The 18749-nt window shown below is 37.7% G+C and overlaps 1 protein-coding gene across 3 annotated transcripts in view; it reads right to left on the minus strand.

The window, feature by feature from the left end:
* The window catches only part of DTWD2 (DTW domain containing 2), a 107130-nt gene that overhangs the window by 19438 nt on the left and 68943 nt on the right, over positions 1–18749 (minus strand). The gene's annotated exons all lie outside the window — the stretch shown is intronic.

The raw sequence follows: 18749 nt of genomic DNA on the forward strand, positions 1-18749 counted from the left end.
TAATCAACTTGACCTCCACTGAGCTAACCACTACTCTAAATTTTTTATCATTCTCTTATTTTTAGGTATCCTAAATAAGACATTGCTCAACTGTGCCTACTTTCAAGCTTTATAGAAAAGGTAATTTTTCTTCTGGGACTTGTCTTTTTAAGAATATTGTAATTCAGGGATTCATCCATATAGATTTCTATAGATGCCGCTCTCTCATTTTCCTTCCCTTCTGACAGCATCCCTGTTTACAGATCTGTCACAACTTTGTATTCATTGAAACATAGGAGTTATTTAAAGTTAGTCAGTATTATAAACAAAATAATAAAAATCCATGTGCTCTAGCGTAGAAGTTCCCCCAGAGTACACACATAGGAATAAAGCTGATAGCAAAGTGTTGGGTAATACTTTCTGCATCAAAAAATGACAAATGTGCTCCAAAGTAGGTCTATCTTATACACTCTTCAGCAGGGAATATGAGTTCTATTTGCTCCATATCATCACCAACATTCGATATTATCAGATGTTTTGAAATGTGTGTTAATCTAGTGGGTATAAAATAGTTTTTCGGAGGGGGAGGGGGCCGAGCAAGATGGCGGAGGAGTAGAAGACCTGAATTTCATCTGCTCTCAGGAATTCAGCTGAATAGGGATCAAACCATTTTGAACACCTACAAACTCAACAGGAGATCGAAGGTAAGAATACTAACAACACTCTGAACAAAAAAGCGACCACTTTCTGGAAGGTAGGACGTGCGGAGAAGTGAATCCGAGGCGATATTCGGGAGGATAGACGACGGGGGAGGGGGCCTCCGTCGGCTGCTTCTGGAGACTGGTGGAGCTGCGGAGCACAAAATCGGATGTTTTAGAAGTCGGCTCCGCTGAGGGACATCGCTCCAGTGGCTAAGCGGGGGGTGGAACCCTCGCGGGACAGTGTGGTCTCAGGACCCTCGAGGTCACAGAAAGACCAGGGGTTCCTGAGTGCGGCAGAGCTCCCAGGGATCGGAGCGGGGAAGCCGGATGCAGAGACGGAGCCAAGACGTGGGCTCTCAGCTTGGGGTGGCCATAAACTGTGATCCGCGGCCCAGTCGGGCCACTGCTCCTCCAGCAGGGACGCAACAAGCGGCAGATCCGGGGAGACTCCCCTTCCTCCCCCAGGAGGAGCGGCGCGGAAGCGCATCGCAGGGATCTGCTGGGTTTGGAGACTCCAAACGGGGTCGGGTGCCAGACAGAGAAACGCTCGATCACAGGCCGGGTGAGCACGGAGTGCGGCCAGAGACCGGGGACACGGGAGTGACTGCTTTTCTCTGGGGGCACACTGAGGAGCGGGACCCTGAGTTCTCAGCTCCTCTGGGGGGAGATTGGGAGGCCACCATTTTCACACTAGTCCTCCAAAGCTGTACCGAGAGCTTGCAGGGAACAAAAGCTCCTGAGAGCAAACCCGAGCAGCTTGCTTAGCCCGGACTCACAAGGGAGGGGCAATTCCGCCTCCGGCAAAGACATTTGCGAACCACGGCAACAGGCCCCTCCTCCAGAAGATCACCACGAACAGCCAGCAAACCAAGACCAAGTTTACCGATCAAAGAGAATGGGCGAACGCCAGCGCTAGGGGAATACTGCACATAGAATTCATGGCTTTTTAACAATGATTCATTAGTTTTTCAAAGTTAATTTTTTTAACCGTTTTTTTTTATTTTTCTTTTTTTCCCTTTTTTCAAACATCTTATCAATCCCTTTTTTGAAAAAAACATTTTTTATTTTTCATTTTTAGAGTCATATTTTTATCCCTTCATAGTAGTTACCCTTATTTTTGGGATATATATACATATATAAGTTCTTCTCTCTTTAAAATTTTGAGATACAATTTCTTCTAACAGATCAAAATATACCCTAAATCACTAGTGTATGGCTTTGTTCTATTCTCCTCCCTAATCACATTCTCTCCTTTTTCTTTATTTCTTTTCTTTTTATTTTTAAATCTTCTTCTTTCTTTTTCAAAACAACTTCTTATCTTATCAATTCCATTTATAAAATCTTTTATTATTTTCATCTTTAGAGTAATCAGCCATCCCTTCATTGTATCAACCCTTATTTTGTACATATATAAGTCATTAGTCCTTTAAAATTTTAGCAGGCATTTTCTTCTAACAGACCAAAATATGCCCAAAAGCTAGTGTGTGGTACTGATCTATGCACTAGCCTGATCATATTTGCTTATATTCTGTTTTCTTTGTTTTCTTCTGTTTTTGTTTGTTTTTATCTTTTTCTTTTTCCTCTTTTTTTTTCTCTTCTGTCCTTCCCTTTCTTGTCCCCTGGTTTCAGGTCTTTTCTGATTTGTATAGAGTATATTTGCAGGGGACGTTGTTAACCTGGTAGCATTTTGTTCTCTCATTCATCTATTCTCCTCTGGACAAAATGACAAGACGAAAAAAATCACCTCAGCAAAAAGAACAAGAGGTAGTACCGTCAGCCAGGGACCTACTCAATGCGGACATTAGTACGATGTCGGACCTAGAGTTCAGAATCATGACTTTAAAGTTACTAGCTGGGCTTGAAAAAAGCGTGGAAGTTATTAGAGAAACGCTTTCTGGAGAAATAAAAGAACTAAAATCTAAACAAGTCGAAACCAAAAGGCTATTAATGAGGTGCAATCAAAAATGGGGGCACTAACTGCTAGGATAAATGAGGCAGAAGAGAAAATCAGCGATATAGAAGACCAAATGATGGAAAATAAAGAGACCGAGCAAAAGAGAGATAAATACCTACAAGATCACGAGAGCAGAATTCGAGAGATAAGCGATACGATAAGACTAAACAACATTAGAATAATTGGGATCCCAGAAGAAGAAGAAAGAGAGAGGGGGGGAGAAGGTATACTGGAGCAAATTATAGCAGAGAAGTTCCCTAATGTGGGGAAGGAAACAGGCATCAAAATCCAGGAGACACAGAGAACCCCTCTCAAAATCAATAATAATAGGTCAACACCCCGACATCTATTAGTACAACTTACGAGTCTCAGAGACAAAGAGAAAATCCTGAAAGCAGCTCAGGAGAAGAGATATGTAACCTACAATGGTAGAAACATTAGATTGGCAACAGACCTATCCACAGAGACCTGGCAGGACAGAAAGGACTGGCAGGATATCTTCAGAGCACTAAACAAGAAAAATATGCAGCCAAGAATACTATATCCAGCTAGGCTGCCATTGAAAATAGAAGGAGAGATAAAAAGATTCCAGGACAAACAAAAACTAAAGGAATTTGCAAACACGAAACCAGCCCTACAAGAAATATTGAAAGAGGTCCTCTAAGCAAAGAGAGAGCCTAAAAGCAGCATAGATCAGAAAGGAACACAGACAATATACAGTCACAGTCACCTTACAGGCAATACAATGGCACTAAATTCATATCTTTCAATAGTTACCCTGAATGTAAATGGGTTAAATGCCCCAATCAAAACACACAGGCTATCATATTAGATAAAAAAACAACACCCATCAATATGCTGTCTGCAAGAGACTCATTTTAGACCCAAACACACCCCCACATTGAAAGTGAGGGGGTGGAAAACCATTTACCATGCTAATGGACACCAAAAGAAAGCTGGGGTGGCAATCCTTCTATCAGACAAATTACATTTTAAAACAAAGACTGTGATAAGAGTTGAAGAAGGACACTATATCCTACTTAAAGGGTCTATCCAACAAGAAGATCTAACGATTGTAAATATCTATACCCCTAACATGGGAGCAGCCAATTACAGAAGGCAATTAATAACAAAAGGGAAGAAACACATTGACAACAATACAATAATAGTGGGGGAATTTAACACCCCCCTGACTGAAATGGACACATCATCTAAGCAAAAGATCAACAAGGAAATAAAGACTTTAAATGAAACACTGGACTAAATGTACTTCACAGATATATTCAGAACATTCCATCCCAAAGCAACAGAATACACATTCTTCTCTAGTGCCCATGGAACATTCTCCAGGACTGATCACATCCTAGGTCTCAACCGGTACCAAAAGATTGGGATCATTCCCTGGATATTTTCAGACCACAATGCTTTGAAACTAGAACTCAATCACAAGAGGAAAGTCGGAAAGAACTCAAATACATGGAGGCTAAAGAGCATCCTACTAAAGAATGAATGGGTCAACCAGGAAATTAAAGCAGAATTAAAAAAATTCACGGAAACCAAAGAGAATGAAAACACAACTGTTCAAAATCTTTGGGATACAGCAAAGGCAGTCCTGAGAGGAAAGTATATAGCAATACAAGCCTTTCTCAAGAAACAAGAAAGGTCTCAAATACACAACCTAACGCTACACCTAAAGGAGCTGGAGAAAGAACAGCAAATAAAGCCTAAACCCAGCAGGAGAAGAGAAATCATAGAGATCGGAGCAGATATCAATGAACTAGAAACCAAAAGAACAGTAGAACAGATCAACGAAACTAGAAGCTGGTTCTTTGAAAGAATTAACAAGATTGATAAACCCCTGGCCAGACTTATCAAAAAGAAAAGAGAAATGACCCAAATCAACAAAATCATGACTGAAAGAGGAGAGCTCACAACCAACACCAAAGACATACAAACAATTCTAAGAACATATTATGAGCAACTCTATGCTAGCAAATTAGATAACCTGGAAGAAATGGGTGCATTTAGAGATGTATCAACTACCAAAATTGAACCAGGAAGAAATAGAAAACCTGAACAGACCTATAACCACTAAGGAAATTGAAGCAGACATCAAAAATCTCCCAACAAACAAAAGCCCAGGGCCAGATGGCTTCCCAGGGGAATTCTCCCAAACATTTCAAGAAGAATTAATACCTATTCTCCTCAAATTGTTCCAAAAAATAGAAATGGAAGGAAAACCTCCAAACTCATTTTAGGAGGCCACCATTACCTTGATGCCCAAACCAGACCAAGACCCCATCAAAAAGGAGAATTACAGACCAATATCCTTGATGAACATGGATGCAAAAATTCTCACCAAAATACTATTCAATAGGATCCAACAGTACATTAAAAGGATTATTCACCATGACCAAGTGGGATTTATCCCTGGGCTGCAAGGTTGGTTCAACATCTGCAAATCAATGAACATGATACAATACATTAACAAAAGAAAGAACAAGAGTCATATGATCCTCTCAATAGATGCAGAAAAAGCATTTGACAAAGTACAGCATCCTTTCTTGATCAAAACTCTTCAGAGTATAGGGATAGAGGGTACATACCTCAATATCATAAAAGCCATCTATGAAAAACCTACAGCGAATATCGTTCTCAATGGGGAAAAGCTCCCCTAAGGTCAGGAATGCGGCAGGGATGTCCACTCTCACCACTGCTATTCAACGTAGTATTAGAAGTCCTAGCCACAGCAATCAGACAACAAAAAGAAATCAAAGGCATCCAAATCGGCAAAGAGGAAGTCAAACTCTCACTCTTTGCAGATGATATGATACTGTATGTGGAAAACCCAAAAGACTCCACCCCAAAACTGCTAGAACTCATACAGGAATTCAGTAAAGTAGCAGGATATAAAATCAATGCACACAAATCGGTGGCATTCCTATACACCAACAACAACACAGAAGAGAGACAATTCAAGGAGTCGATCCCATTTACAATTGCACCCAAAACCATAAGATACCTAGGAATAAATTTAACCAAGAAGGCAAAGGATCTGTACTCAGAAAACTATAAAATACTCATGAAAGAAACTGAAGAAGACACAAAGAAATGGAAAAACGTTCCATGCTCATGGATTGGAAGAACATTGTGAAGATGTCAGTGCTACCTAGAGCACTCTACACATTCAATGCAATCCCCATCCAACTACCATCCACTTTTTTCAAAGAAATGGAACAAATAATCCTAAAATTTGTATGGAACCAGAAGAGACCCCGAATAGCCAGAGGAATATTGAAAAAGAAAACCAAAGCTGGCGGCATCACAAATCCGGACTTCCAGCTCTATTACAAAGCTGTCATCATCAAGACAGTATGGTACTGGCACAAAAAGAGACACATAGATCAATGGAACAGAATAGAGAGCCCAGAAATGGACCCTCAACTCTATGGTCAACTCATCTCCGACAAAGCAGTTAAGAATGTCCAATGGAAAAAAGACAGTCTCGTCAACAAATGGCTTTGGGAAAATTGGACAGCCACATGCAGAAGAATGAAACTGGACCATTTCCTTACACCACACACAAAAATAGACTCCAAATGGTTGAAAGACCTAAACGTGAGACTGGAGTCCATCAGAATCCTAAAGGAGAACACAGGCAGCAACCTCTTTGACCTCAGCTGCAGCAACTTCTTCCTAGAAACATCGCCAAAGGCAAGGGAAGCAAGGGCAAAAATGAACTATTGGGATTTCATCAAGATAAAAAGCTTTTGCACAGCAAAAGAAACAGTCCACAAAACCAAAAGACGACCGACAGAATGGGAGAAAATATTTGCAAATGAGATATCAGATAAAGGGCTAGTATCCAAAATCTATAAAGTACTTTGATAAAGAACTTATCAAACTCAACACCCAAAGAACACATAATCCAATCAAGAAATGGGCAGAAGACAAGAACAGACATTTTTCCAAAGAAGACATCCAAAGGGCCAACAGACACATGATAAAGTGCTCCACATCGCTCGGCATCAGGGAAATCCAAATCAAAACCTCAATGAGATACCACCTCACACCAGTCAGAATGGCTAAAATTAACAAGTCAGGAAACGACAGATGTTGGCGGGGATGCGGAGAAAGGGGAACCCTCCTACCCTGTTGGTGGGAATGCAAGCTGGTGCAACCACTCTAGAAAACAGTATGGAGGTTCCTCAAACAGTTGAAAATAGAGCTACCATAGGATCTAGCTATTGCACTACTGGGTATTTACCACAAAGATACAAATGTAGGGATCCAAAGGGGTACGTGCACCCCAATGTTTATAGCAGCAATGTCCACAATAGCCAAACTGTGGAAAGAGTCAAGATGTCCATCGACAGATGAATGGATAAAGAAGATGTGGTATATATACACAATGGAATATTATGCAGCCATAAAAAGGAATGAGATCTTGCCATTTGCAACGACGTGGATGGAACTGGAGGGTGTTATGCTGAGTGAAATAAGTCAATCAGAGAAAGACATGTATCATATGACCTCACTGATATGAGGAATTCTTAATCTCAGGAAACAAACTGAGGGTTGCTGGAGTGGTGGGGGGTGGGAGGGAGGGGGTGGCTGGATGATAGACATTGGGGAGGGTATGTGCTATGGTGAGCGCTGTGAATTGTGCAAGACTGTTGAATCACAGATCTGTACCTCTGAAACAAATAATGCAATATATGTTAAGGAAAAAAAACAGAAGAAGAAGATAGCAGGAAGGGAAGAATGAAGGGGAGTAAGTTGGAGGGGGAGACGAACCATGAGAGACGATGGACTCTGACAACAATGAGGGTTCTAGAGGGTAGGGGGGTGGGGGATGGGTTAGCCTGGTGATGGGTATTAAAGAGGGCACATTCTTCATGGAGCACTGGGTGTTATGCACAAGCAATGAATCATGGAACACTACATCAAAAGCTAATGACGTAATGTATGGTGATTAACATAACAATAAAAAAATTTTTAAAAATGCCTAAGACTTGAGAAAAACAGAGAAGTGGTTTCTGTACTGGGATACTTAGTGACAGTTATGAAAAAAATTTATACCACAGCAGAGTTTTTCAGAAGTGCTCAGAATCATAAAATACTATATGGCTCCAGATATATTTTATCTCTGTTACGGGACTTAACTATTAAAAGTAAGAAAAGGCCAAGGAATCTGGACCCCTTGAAAAGGGGTGGCTCAGTTGGTTAAGTATCTGCCTTCAGCTCAGGTCATGATCCCAGGGTCCTGGGATTGAGTCCTGCTTCGGGCTCCCTGCTCAGCGGGGAGCCTGCTTCTCCCCTGGCCTGCCACTCCCCCTACTTGTACTCTCTCTTTCTCTTCCACACTCTCTCTGGCAAATAAATAAATAAAATCTATTAAAAAAAAAAGGAAAGAAAAAGAAAAAACTACTCAGTAAATATTAAAATGTAACACCAGCAAGATCTGCTTACAATTTAGCACGGCAGTAAAAGAATATAAGTAGAGGTGTTCAATTTCAAGAAAAGACAGAACCGTTTCCCACAGTATTGCTACATTTAATGATATACCAGAGTTTACATTTTTGTCCAAATTTTTATTTGCTTTTGATAAAGCTACTGTGCATGAACAAAATACATGAAGTAGAAAAAAACTCATCTGAATTTGGTTAAGAGATTGATGAAATCGCAACTCCTGTGACTTACTGACATTTGGCTCATTTTTTAAATAAATCCTTAACAGGAAAACTGGGAGATATTCAAAACAACAGAATAATGACGGCAAACAAATTCCCTGAATTAGGGAATAACTTCCCATTAATTAAAAACACGTACAAATGGGACAGTGTTTTTCTTCATTATTCTCTTAACTCATCCTCCTTATCCTCAGTCCTCAGCTATTATATTTCCTCACTCACAAAACGTTAGCTAAGACTAAACAAGGTGAAATGGACAAATAAACAGGACAGATTTCTCCATCTTTGTTCTATAAATGAGAGCAAATAATAACTGCACCTAAGAATAATACTGTTTTCCTATTTTAGAAAAAATAATTAGTACTTGGTAATATCTTTCAGAATTTGGTTACATCTGGACTTGTAAATGTATAAAACATGTTATGAATGAGAAAATAATTCCATTTTAAAGACAAACACTCAGAAAAACAAAACAAATATCTGTACTTCCTGGAAATCTTATAATGGATCCATGTTAAAATACTATTTGAAATAAGAGCAACAAAATGTTTCTTATATATTTTTCTGCCAATATTTCAGATTAACAAGCAATACATCATTATTTTATGCAGCACCATACTTTTAATAATTAATGATTAGCAGCAATGTAAAATAATCTCCCTAAGCACGATAGGGAAAAAAATGGAGCTGACCTAAGTAACTTTGGAAAATGGTATTTTAACTTGATACCATTATTAGGCTAAAGACAAAAAAAAAAAAAACTGTACAGAAATATAGTACATACTCTGGTTGGTAAATGTATTTATTATGAGAAAAAAGTAAATAATCATGAAACTAATTTGCATGTGTACTTTTTGAACAAATAAATGAAATGTAGATAATGGGAGCCAGGCTTCTCAAGGTCAGGGAAAAAATTTACAAATAAGTAAGGGGAAAAGGCAGGAATGAATCCCATGGTGCTGGATTAGAGTTGGAGACAGCGCTATGAACTTACCTGCTTTAATACATATGCAGACAGCTACATACAGAAATAATTAGAGATGTGCACAGACTTGAGTTAGTATATATAGATATCTTTTCTAGGGCTGTTAACTGGGAGGGCCCAGAAAACTGACACGCGAATAGCAGCAAGCATACCTATAGCCCATGGCTTGACTGGTAAACACAATTTATCAACAGCAAGAGCCAGGGATCCCAGGAGAAAGGGCTGAACTAGAGAAATCTTAGGACTAGGGCAGGAAAGTACCTTCTAGTGACAGAAAGTAAGGAAATGCCTAAGGAAAGACAGAGGGGGGAAAAAAAGGAAGGAGCCATATGAAAAGGACACAGGAACCAACCAGAAAGAACTCCCAATGGCCAAAGCTGAAACACTGTGAGCAACAAAACAAATAAGGATAGAAATGGATTTTAACCCAAAGAATAAAACAAATACCCAGGAGTCAATACTGATATAAATAAATGACTAAACAACCACAAGAACAAAATGAGAGGGAAGAGAAGACTTGTAGATATTGCCCTACCGAAAATTCCAAATAACGTATTTAGATATGCCTTCCAGGAGGTGGGCCTTAATTTCCCTCCCCTTGAACATAAACTGAACTCAGCGATTCACTTCCACTGAACAGGCAACGGAAATGGGAAAAGAGTGACTTGACAGGAGAGAAAGATGTCAGACACCACCATAAAGAAGCAAGTGATCAAGGTTCACTCCATTGCTGACAAGTATGCCCTGATATAAAACAGAAAGGTACTCCACCTTTGTTGTATTATCAAAATCCATAACGATGGTATAACTGTGAGAAGATATCAGATAAACCCACACTGAGCACAACATGCTTGACCAGGACTCCTCAAAAGAGTCAATGTCATGAAAACAAAAACTACAAATTAATGGCGACCATGAAAGCCAGTGGCTACAAAAGCATCAAAGATTGAAACATGGCATGCTAGGCTGGATCCTGGAACGGAAAAGGGGCATGGGGCGGGGGGGGAACTGGTGATATGTGAAAGACTGAAACATGGCATGCTAGGCTGGATCCTGGAACAGAAAAGGGGCATGGCGGGGAAGGGGGGGGGGGGGGAACTGGTGATATGTGAATGAAGTCTGTACTGTAGCAATATTATCTCATTAGTTTTGACAAACACACCATGGTTATGTAAGACGTTAATGTTAGGGAAGGCTGGTTGAAGGGTATAGGGCAATTCTCCATACTTCCTTTGTAAATTTTCTATAAATTATTCCCAAAAAGAGGTTTAAAAAAGGATGACATAAAAATCAGTGAAAAAAGTAAGAATAAAGAAAGTCACAGAATTTTTTTAACTGTCATTATATATGCTGTCATGCCACAAAGCTTTAAAATTCAGAAGGAAAATGAACGATTTCAATGTCAAAAACTAAATCTATATACTGGTACTATGCTCTGAAGCTGAAGAATCATTTCCACCTTCCCCTGTACTGGCTTTCTTTTAATGTTAACTTTGTATTTATTTTAATTTGACAATGTTTCCTGAGATACTCTACGAGTAAAGCAAATGCACAGATGCTCACTTTCAAATGGTTCTCCCTCTCACCCAACTCCATTCTTACATACATGGTATTACACTAGACACACTGTTCTTCAGTTTGTTTTTTGGGGCTTTTTTCCTACTTACAATATAGCTTAGGGATAATTCTACAGCCTATAACAACTATCAACTATAAAATGATGAAGCAAATCTTCAAAATGATTTGTGCTATAAAAATAGGCAAAAAGACATAGGAATGGGAAAGAATTTCTTTATGCAAAAAAATTAATTATACATTTGGCAAAAACAAAAAGAGTTCCATAAAAGTTAGTTTAAAATACTAATAGTAGGGGAGACTGGGTGGCTCAGTCAATTAAGCATTGACTCTTGATTTCAGCTCAGGTGATGATCTCAGGGTTACGAGATCAAGCCCAGAGTCAGGCTCTGCACTGAGCATGGAGCCTGCTTAGGATTCTCTCTCTTCCCCTCCCTCTACCCCTCCCCCTCCCCACACTCGCACTCTAAAAAAAAAAAATTAATACTAAAACAAAAATAATCAAATCTAACATGGTGTTTCAGCTACTTTTTCAACATTATTAAATGGGGGGAGGGGTGCCTTAAATCTTTTAAGTTAGGAGGAAAACATTACCAGTTAGAGGAAATAAATATTTCCATGAACCTTACAAAGAAAGTAGGCAAATTTACAAAGAAAGTAGGTAAGTATTTTTAGATTAACAAAATACAGACTTGCTTATTGCCAAGGATCAGAATTTACAAGTATTTGAATCTTCAAAGAAAGACATAAATGGATTTTTCTCCACACTTAGGTCACAAATTATATGCTCCGAGCATATTCAAAATTAACAGCTTTTTCCAGTTTATCTAGTTAAAAATCAAAGACAATGGGTGATAAAAATACTTTTGCTAACAATGTGTGTAGATGTGTAGGGGTGTGTGTGTATATGCACTTTGGAAATATAGTAAAGAAAACTTGGAAAACACAAATACATCTCAGTTCTTTGGCTAAATTAAAAATTGTATACTAGCATGATTAGAAGTAGGAAAAACATTTGACTGACTCTGCCCATGTTTAGCCTTTGAAGCAAAAAGAAAGGTTCTATTTGTTCTGATTACATTTTAATTATAAAGCTCTATTCAGAAGATGGTAAGAAAATGCAAAACACTATTCATTGAGATTTTCACTTTGTATGGCAGAGAACCTTTTCATGGAAAGAGACATAGCAATGTTTTTACATTCGTGACTTTGTAAAGATTGCATTTGAGGACTATAATTCCACGTACAAGTTTTAACACTGTACAATCTACCAATTCCATTTGTGGGCGGGTACCCAAAAGAACTGAAAGCAGGTTTTGAGCTATTTGTTCACTCGTGTTCATAGCAGCATTATTCACAATAGCCAAAAGGTAGAAACAACCCAAGTGTCCATCAACAGATAAATAAAATGTGGTAGATAAACAATGGGATCTTATTTAGCCTTAAAAAGGAAGGAAAATCTACATCATTGACGCTACAACACAGAATATGCTATACCAAGGATGAACCTTGGAGATATTATGCTAAGTAAAATAAGTCCATCAAAAAAAGACAAATATTGTATGATTCTACTTATATGAGGTACTTACAGTAGTCAAATTCACGAAGACAGAAGGCAGAATGGGAGCTGCCGAGGGATGAGGGAGAAGAGGAATGGGAAGCTACTGTTTAATGCATACAGAGTTTCAATTTTGCAAGAAAAAAAATTCTGAAATTTTAAAGAATCTTACCACAATTTTTTAAAAACCAAGAAAAGAGCTATCAGTTGATGAGATATTGTTAGAATAGACAATAGCTGAAAAATGAATGGGCTGACTTAAAGAAATGAAGTCAACCACATCCCAGAACTGCTGGAGAAAATTACTGCAGATTCACAAGGACCAAACTCAGAAGTAACAATACCAAGATCAGTGGGCATCTAGATTTAGGGCAATCGTTCAGATAATTCAACAAGGCTGATGAGTCTAGGCCACTCACACACATACTAGAACCGTCCTCCATATCCTGATCCCCAGGCAACAGAGCCATTACTGTCTACTACCTAAACCCCAAGGATTCCCCTCTTTTAAAAATAATAACAACAATAATAATAACAAACATAAAAATGATGCTCCCTCTCCAAAGTAAATTAGGAAATGCAAATACAAACAGTGAGAAATTATTTTCCACATCAGTTTAGTTCGTAGAATTTAATCATCATTTCAGTGGGTGTGGAAAAACAGATCCTCCAATATATCAGCATGGTCAGGTTTTAGAACATGAATACTCTTTGACTTGGCCATTTCACTTTTAGTTACCTACCACAGATAAAAGTTCATGTACACAATGCGTTAGGATGTTTAGGAAACAAACTGAGGGTTGCAGGAGTGGTGGTGGGTGGGAGGGATGGGGTGGCTGGGTGATAGACACTGGGGAGGGTATGTGCTATGGTGAGCGCTGTGAATTGTGCAAGACTGTTGAATCACAGACCTGTACCCCTGAAACAAATAATACATTATATGTTAAAAAAAAAAAAAGAAGAAGAAGAAGATAGTAGGAAGGGAAAAAATGAAGGGGGGAAATCGGAGGAGGAGACAAACCATGAGAGACGATAGACTCTGAAAAACAAACTGAGGGTTCTAGAGGGAAGGGGTAGGGGGATGGGTTAGCCCGGTGATGGGTATTAAAGAGGTTCTGCGTGGAGCACTGGGTGTTATGCACAAACAATGAATCATGGAACACTACATCAAAAACTAATGATGTAATGTATGGTGATTAACATAACATAATAATAAAAAAATAGGAAAAAAAAGGATGTTTACTAGGGCACCGCTTATATAACAGCAAAGAACTGGACACAAACTAAATATAAAGCTACAGGGAAATGATTACCTAAACTACAGTACATTTATTCAGTGGAATGCCATGAAGCAGGGGTCTGGTTGTTGTTGTTTTTCTTATGCACTGATACACAAAGATGTGTACAGGTGAGGCCCTATACTTTACTGGTTAAAACAAAGAACTCTAAAGCCAGACTACAGCTTAATTCACATCCAGAATGTTAATCACTTTTTTATAACCTTCTTCTGCTTGTGAACAGTAACTTTATATTTCGTTGATTCCTACACACACGTTTTCTCCCCACGTTTTAACATCTCTAAAATTAGGACGTGTCTTATAATAAACAGAATTTTAGATTCCCCAACATTAGAAACAACCTGTGTTAAAAATTAATGAGCTCAAAAACATTTATCTTAATCAAATGGTAACAGCTGGGATTCTCTTTGGAATTTTTAAAAATCTCATTAAAGCATGCTGCCTAATTTTCAAGTGGAATGGGTTTTTTCATTGCATTCTAGACACAACTAAATCGTTATTATTTTTCCTTATTTCCTTTTTTAAAAATGTATCTCAGTTATTTTCCATTCACATATTATTTCAATTCTCATGTATCTGTTGGGATTTTAGACATCTACAAACTCACACTATTAGCAAATAATCATGTACAAAAATACATTCAAATGGCGCTACACTTCTTTCAGGGTACTCGTAATTTGAAAACAAAATGCTCTAGCTAGTTATTTCTGTGAACACATAAAAAGTAGTGTTTTTTGCATACATGTCATGGTCTTTCTAACATAGGCTAGTCTAAAACTGTTGAACACTAAAATAACCAACAAAAGTCACAGTTAAAAATATATATAAACCAAAACCTTAGGCTCCCAAAATTTAAGTAGGTATTTTGTTTGGGGATTTTCCTTAACAATAAAAAAACAAGTATGATTTTCAATATTTTTATATAGCCTACAACAGCACACTGAAAATCATTTCAATCACCTTAAAGCTCACAAGCCATGAGCAAAACATATTATATGCAAATGATGTGATCATCTTAACTACTTAGTAACTGTGCAACAGAATTAATCTCATAGTTTTAGTTTCAACGTTATATATTAGATTTTGAATGCATTCTAATATACGTCTTGTTTGGAATAATCATATGTCTGCAGCAAAACATTTAACATGCAAACTACCTTTTGTTTCTCATGTGCTCAAATTTACATAGAAAGAGCAAATAGTTAACTATTAAGTGACAAGAATTTTCCAAGAATATGAATCGAATGCTATCTTTGCTTCTTTCTTTATCAGATTGAATCTGGTAAAATACCAGATCTAAAGACCATGAACTATTTTTTAAATCTTCACTGTTAAGAATGAAATTTGAGTTTTTGAAAGTTCTTATATAAAAAAATGACACGTTTTATATTGAGTATTAACAATTTGAAAATACAGCATTATTTGAAACTCATATTTTTCTAGAACCTCAATATTTGTTTTATAAAATGAAGGAAAATCAAACACTACTAGTCTTAGAGGATAAAACTTCTTCAAAATCTTTTCATAGGTAAGAGACAAAAAATAAACAGCTGACAAAAATGACACTGGAAAATGCTGGTACTGAGTTTGACAAATATTTGTAGTTTTGAACCTAATGAATAGAAGAGAGCAAACAGTATAGTTCAGGATTAGATACTAAATTTTTGTAACTTATAAAGGTTCTTTTTCTGTCGATACAACTCTGCAGTTACCAGATAAGAAAGGAACAGGCAAAGAGAACAAAAAAACTAATAAACAAGCTCCATCCCTGCTTTGCCAAATTTAGAATACTCTCAATAAAATTTTTCCAGAAGTCCTAAAATTTTAGAGAAATGTACACTTGTAGCTTCACTAACAAAATTGTGCATTTATATTCATATATGACATGAAGTTCCTTTCACATATATTTCAAAAACTCACCCACAGAACCTGAAAAATATTAAATTCTTCATTCTTTTTGGCTATTTCAAGAAATAATATAAAATATTATGCTGTTATCCTTAAGATGAGGTCTACAAATGTTAATTATGCTCCATACTATTACTCTCCTACCCTTCTTCAGAAATCAATGTCCAGGAACATCAATAACACTAGAAAACAGTTCCTTCTTACATGAGCTCAGTGTAACTAAAGTAGAACTAAATTAGTAGCATACTCATACAAAAATGTCATCAAATACATATTTAGATTTATTGTAGTATAAGGCGCTCTGTTACTTTACCTAAAAGGGCACTCTATTACTTTAGCTAACTGAAAAGAGCTTGGTTCTTGAAAATCTCTCACCACTAATCTCCAGCCAATTAGAAGTTTTTAAAAATCATGTGGGTAGGTTCTTCCTTTCACAAAAATTTATTTCTTCACATATCCTCTAACACTTTCTATATCATTTCTCTGGGCAGTTAAAATAACCTTTGATTTATTTATTTCTGAGAGAGAGAGCACACTCACGAGTGGGGGAAGGAGCATTAAGCAGGCTCCCCACCCAGTGTGGCACCTGAAACAGGGCTCCATCCCACGACCCTGAGATCATGACCTGAGCCAAAATCAAGAGTCAGACGCTTAACCGACTGAGCCAAGCAGGCGCCTGTAAAATAACCTTTTAAAAGCTAAGGTTTCCCTAATACGCTGGATCCAAACAGCCACCACTATACATTCTAGTCTGGTTTCTGTTTATTATAGACTGTGTTTATTCAGTGAAATAACTATTCAACTAAAATATCATTGTCTGTTCTGCTCTGCTCCATTATTTCTCATTCATCCTTTAATATCTACTCAGCTCCTGTACGTGACAGACACTGTTCTGGACACTAGGCAACATAAGTATGTGCCCTCAAGGAGTTAACAGTCTTTGGAAATACACCGATAGAACAACAGACAATGCACGCCTCAATTATCATGCAGTGTAGAAAAACACGGGCAAATAAATGGGCAATTAGGATAGCGTGTACTAGGTAGGTCCCAGGGACAGAAGAACTTGTAGACCTTACTCCAGGTTGCTATGGAAATACCTGGATGAAAGCCTAATCTTGCAAAGACATGTCAAGGGAGTCAATTAGAGAAAAAAAGAGTTGAAAGTCAGACCTATAGGACAAATACACGTTAATTAGAGGAATGTATGGGGAGTGTGGCTTCTAGACACAGGAAATGTTGTGTAAAACCAAGAGGTGAGAAAATTCACACAGAAAGCAGGGGACCACAAAGAATCTATTATTAGTGGACACAGAGTTCAAAGGGCTAGTGGCAAGAGATCATGCTGTATATTAAAAGTTCTGTATCTATCCACTATTATTTTAGCTATATTCAGTTTACACTGAAATTACAAGATTTAAAAAGCTGTATGTTTCTCTGAAGTATTTATCCCTGTATGTGAATCCACTCTATTAAAAATAAAAATAAAAAGTTTAACTTAAAAAAGCTAAAGGATTCCAGTTATGGGATGAATAAATCACTGGAATAAAAGGCATCAGGTAAAAAGGAATAATAATTTTTTAAAAGGCATTAAGAAATGTTAAAAAAAAAGCTAGTTGAGGATTTTTAAAAGTAGAATAATTATTGGACTTAAATTTTTTAGCACAGTATCAGTAAGAAAATATAATCCTTTCATTTCCTGATTCTAATACTTTTACAAGGGTGGGAAATTTAGGTAAGAAGTTAATATTAATCAAGAAATACAAATTAACAATAGGAAAAATACAGTGTTTATCCATTTTTTAAAAAGTGGTGATCTATTCTGAATGTCCTTCCAAAAGGAAGAAGTTAGGGAAGACCAATTGAAAATGCTGTTATTAGCAAAAACTTCTTCTGACAGGTTGGAATGGCTTCATGGTATAGTGGAAAGAACAAGGGCTTTGGGGTCAGTTTCAAGTCCTGGATCTGCCACTTGCTCAACCTCCTAGGTGGCTCTTTAACTTAAAATTTGTGACAACAACATTTGATCTTCTAAAAGTCTGTGTGAGAATATGAGATGCATGCATGAACCTCAATAAAGCTGATCCATGGGCCTATTAAAATGATTCACAGAGATTTCCTGTCAATTTGACTCTTGTTCTGGGTACCTGGCACTAAGTTCAGCCATGTGCATGGACCAGGTTTTGACTCTCCGGGAAGGCTGAGGACGATCAATTAAGACTGTGTTCACATCCAAGTGTACAGATCTATACCATCACAGTACATACTGCTCAATGCTGAGACAGATGGAGCACACCCGGCCACATGAGACGGGTCCCTGCACACAACCACAACAGTATACTGCTCTAGCCTTTTGTATATAAAAGGCTGGGCCAGAAGAGGAATGGCTGAACTTGGACACATGATAATGTGACTCTCTTGACTTGATCATCTGCACCTGGGCACACCTGGCAAGAAATTTGAGGTCTGGGACTGTAACGCTGAACACTTCAGCAATCTGAACTTTTTAACCATTTCATTTTTTTTTTTACTACTCTGAGGTTAAACTGACACAGAATAAACTACATATATTTAAATTACACAATTTGATAAGCTTTGACATATGTATATATGTATATATCCATGAAACCCTCATCACGATCAAGATAATGAACTAATAACCATGACCTTCTTAAGCCTTCACAATCTCTTCTTGTCCCTCCCCCACTCTCGACCCCATCCGTCCCATCCAGGCTTGCAAGGGTCTCTGACAGTATACATTAAATCTGAATTTCCTAGAACGTTCTATAAATGGAATCATATAGTATGTGCTTATATTTACCTGTCTTATTTCACTCAGAATAATTTCAGATTCATCCAGGTAGCAATGACTATGAGTAGTTACCTGCTTTTTACAGCTCATTAGTTTTCCATGATATGGATATGCCACACTTAGTTTATCCATGCACCTGTTGATGGACATCTGTGTTGTTCCTGGTTTGGGGCTATTAGTAATAAAGCTGCTATGAACATTCATGTATAATTTTTATATGGACATTTACTTTCATTTTTCATGGGTAAATACTTAGGAGTAGAACGGCTAGATCAGATATTAGATG

Source organism: Zalophus californianus, chromosome 5 (assembly GCF_009762305.2).
Source record: "Zalophus californianus isolate mZalCal1 chromosome 5, mZalCal1.pri.v2, whole genome shotgun sequence".
NCBI lineage: Eukaryota > Metazoa > Chordata > Mammalia > Carnivora > Otariidae > Zalophus > Zalophus californianus.